Source organism: Drosophila teissieri, chromosome 2L, assembly GCF_016746235.2.
Source record: "Drosophila teissieri strain GT53w chromosome 2L, Prin_Dtei_1.1, whole genome shotgun sequence".
Taxonomy (NCBI): domain Eukaryota; kingdom Metazoa; phylum Arthropoda; class Insecta; order Diptera; family Drosophilidae; genus Drosophila; species Drosophila teissieri.
The window spans coordinates 12829872-12834374 of NC_053029.1; positions in this window are offsets into that span (position 1 = coordinate 12829872).

Below are 4503 nucleotides of genomic sequence, written 5' to 3' on the forward strand. Positions count from 1 at the left end.
TCCGCTTTCAATCACGTTTAGTGCAGCGGAAATGTGTGCAGAAATTTGTTTCTTCTCCCCCTCTTCCAATGCAAATTTTTCACCCGGAATGAGGTTAGATTTTAAATTACATTTGGGTGCGGTTCCATCTATTTTCACGGAAAAGAGGGCCAATCGAACGCCATTGAGTGTCAGGGGAAACTCAATTAATTGCACATTATGTGTGAGAAGTCTTCAATTCAATTGATTTTTTATCACACTTTCTCTCCCTTTTTGTTACACACACGGCGTGTTTCACATTACACACTTTATCAAGGCACTGAGAAGTATTTACTGATATTAAAAAAATAAAATTGAATAAGAAATATAAGCAAAAAATCAAGCTAGTTAAAAAAATATAATTATATTTACATATTTAAAAACATGTCTTAGTTTTACAAAGAAGCTTATCCATTTATTTAAAAAATCTTTGAATAATAATATTCAGATATTAAAGTTTTATAGAATGTAAGCCGTTTACAACCATAGTTACCCATGGTTCTTTTTACTCTACAAATTAATTAATTTAGTATACAAATGGCAATGAATCCGTCAATCGGGGAAAGTGGACACCCTAATTAAAAACTTTGTGCTCTATGCAATTTTTCTGTGTGCCTGGTTTCACTGACTACTGGAACACATCCTGAACACGTAAATCAATATGTGGCTCGATTGGCTCGTTTGCACACGAATCCCCACCCATGAAGCAGAAATAAATAAGGAGCCACAGGGGCCTGGGGAGAAAGCGGATGAAATGTGGCTGTCCTGGTCAGCAAAGTGGCTGGAAACAGAAGCAACAGGCAACTGGCAACACACACATTACCTGCAAATTACGTCAACTGTTGCTGGGTCGCTCATGAGGGTCAGGTTAAAAGAGGTCGGACCCGGAGTGGCAGTGGCTTCAACTTAAAATGGTCAGTTCTTCAACGGAAAAAAGGCAGCTACAAAAAGTTCACCGTAAAAAGAGGAGGAAGGATATTAAGCAATTTCCTTTCAAATATGTGGTCTATATGTAGTTTATTTCAAGTCAAGAAAAAACAAGTTTGACATATAATATTTTATTATTCACCTGTGTTAAAAAATGTTAAATATCTGTGTTTGGTAAAATGTATTTTTCTTGTATATATAGATGTTATGTTTTTTCTACTGACTATACAAACTTTCAAACAATTTAGTTAATTGACCTTTTCAATGAAGTGGATTTCTTTTCAGTGAAAAGCTCGGCATGAGCCACGTGACCCCTGCAAGGCAATGTGCTGGATGTGCATGGAAAGTACGGGGTCAGAAAAAACGGTAAACACAGGCAGCCAAATGTCAACAGGTTGTTTCTGTTGCATCAGTAATTGCGGATTAAAATGTAATGGTTTTTCGGGGAAAGCAGTTCCCTGGACACAGTAACTCAGTGTGTTCAACGGTGGCATGACTTATTTATAACTCATTTGGGGTAAGCTGGCCGCTGTTCAGTTTATAAATATACACATTTGCATGAATATCCTTGAATGAGAGCTTTAAATGCAAGAATTAATTAAATAAGCCATTTTTATACCCGTTACTCGTTATTCTATACATTAGGGAAATAAGTAGTCATTATTCTGCGCCGCTTAACGTTACACATTAATATTAGGAGCTAAATTGAAAGAGTAATACATATTAACAAATGCACAGCATAAATGCATAGTTATCTTATATTGAATGTTTAACTGTTTGGGTGTGCATTAATGAATCTTTGAATTTATGAATTGAAAGGTACACTCAAGGATGCAAATTGATGTATGCTAATTGTTTACTTTGGCATGACAGCACTGGCGCAAAACGAAAGCTTTCACACTACAGGTGGCTTTGCGACCATTTGATGCGAGAGCACCACACGAAGAGAGCGAGAGAGCGAAAGAGCGACAAGTGTGGTGAGTTCGGCTACATCCTTGAGGACGCAGGCACCCTTGGCCAAGCGAAGGCGCATTGTGCGAGGACTCGGGGCGAAATCAAATCAAATTGATAACAGAGAGAAAGAGAAAGCACGCACACGACTGCGGGAGAGCGGAAGAGCGGAGAAAGCACGAAGCCAGGCGAACTTTTCCTTTAGCAGGAGCCACGGATAACGGGACAGTTCGTCGCGGAGTTTCGAGTGTGTCGGTTGTGCCCTAGCGAAATAACGGTACATCCTTCAAAGCAAGCCTGCGTCTGTGAGTGTGTGTGAGTGTGTGGGTGTCTCAGCATCAGTGTTGTTGTCAAAAAACTATAAAAATGACATCCGCCGAAATTTATGAATATTATTATAAAGTCATAAAAAAAAATATGTAAATTCTTTGCATACAAAAAAAAACACTGAAACTTCGTTAATTCCGCAATAGATGCTTTGAATAATTACAATATGTGTTATATACGAAAACTAATCAACTAAATACAATTTAATGACTGCAATTAAATAAAAAATAATATGTTTTGGCATGAACGCTGTTGAATAATCAAGCAGAGCAGACTGCGCAGTTTGGCGCCGCGTGGGCGTTTGCCCAAAAATACAAGAAGTAAAACCGAGAAACGAACAGAAAAGAACATAAGAAATACATAAATCTCTCCTAGACAGAAAACGGTGTGTCTGCCCCTGATTTTTACTTACAAGTTGCTGCAGGAGTCTTATGCAAACGCAAGATCTTTGCCCCGAAGTAATGAATCATATACGAAAAATTGCACCTCTGATTATCATAACTTATTTACTTCCTCTGTATCTAATCCTAAGTAGTTCCAGTGCATAGGAACTTTTGCTGTAAGTTAATAAAAATATAATTATATAGAAGGTATTTGTAATAAAAGTAAACAAAACCACTATTTCTTTAACAAACTTTTTATCATTTGCTTTATTAGGATAGAAACATTTCGACTTATTTAAAAGTAATAACCGATTCCAGCCTGTTTGCCCTTTCAGTTATACTTTGGATCTTAACTACTTGGATCTTGAGATATATACAAGCTGCAGGGCTAACTTTTTCAGCCACTTTTGTTGCGTATTTTGTAGTTTTGACCACTGCAAAAGTCCTTGCAAGTTCTACCTTTTCAAAACGTTGGTGTGCTAAGAGCATTCAGCCTTCTGCCTGCCAAAGAAAAGACAACTTTCCACAGCTTTCTCCAGCACTTTGGCGTCTTCTTCTTGGCGTCTCGCTTTCACTTGGTCATGAAAATCAAAGTCCCCCGTGTGCCCAATGTCAATGTATTGGCCCCATCTGTGCGGATTGCCTCTGTGTTAGTGCCCGCACACGCACACACACACAGATTCTTATATGTATGTGTGTGTTATACGGGTGTTTGTTGTGGGGGCGTGAAAAGTTTGCCTTCCTGTTTGAGTTGCGTATTTGCGCGCCATTTTAGCATTCCGCTTTTTATTTACTACAAATTGCTTTGCTTTTTGGACCAGTTTTTCGTCGTCGTCCTCGTCGTTTTTTGTACATTTGTGTTTAATGCGCTGTTGGCAATTTGTTGGATATAAAAATTACACCCAAACCGCCACCAACGTCTGAGCGATGAAATATTGTAATTAACTTTGCTGCCAACGGGCAAACCGATGGAAATTTCTGCCTCCATGAGGCGGCAACAGGTTCCGCGGCAGCATCAATTAAGTTTTTTAATAACCGACAGTTCACGCCTAATAAATATTCATAAATATATCAGCTCAGCTGTGGGCATTTTACGTAAGACTAGCGAGCAAATAAACTCCTCCTGCGATTTGCCTTTAGCAGATTTTAAGAGTATTTAAAACTTTTATTTTTTTGCCCCAGCAGAAAGTTTGTGCACCAACTTTTCTCCGTTGTCCTTGTGGGCTGCACGAAACTTTTAGTTCCATTAATTATTAACGATAATATGTGCTCAGCTCCACGGATGCTAAGTTGGAAATTGCTAGAAAGCTGGCAAAAAGTTGGCAATTGATTGCAGGCTACAGGGAGAAGTAAAGGAATTTTAATCAAAATACTTGTGATATTTGGGACAGGTATTTTATGCTAAAGTGCGCCCTCAAATTACAAAGATTTAGAAATAAATTATGACTTAATACTGAAATATTAATTCTTTAAAAACGGCACTTGTGAATCAGAAAGATTCAACATAAAACGAAATTAAATTTGCGCTTGTAGAAATAGACTTAACTAGCACTCAAGAAACATAAATACCAATTCGAAATATTTATCACACTTCTTAAGTATTAAGCCAATAATAAACTCGGCACAAGATACGCATAAACTCGATGAGCAAACATTGCATAACTTAAAGTAAAGCCAATTTCAACAATTGTGAGCCAAAGCGACGTTCACAGCAATTCAAAAAGCTGGCAAAAGCCAATAGCATTTCTAAAAATGTATTTAAATGTTTGTGCGCACACAGAGAAAGCAGCTCCACACAATAAAAAAAATTGAATAAAACGAAACAATAAAAGAAACAACTCTGAAGAGGAGGGGATGATGAAGTGAAAATAACAAAATCAGTGATAACTGATACGAA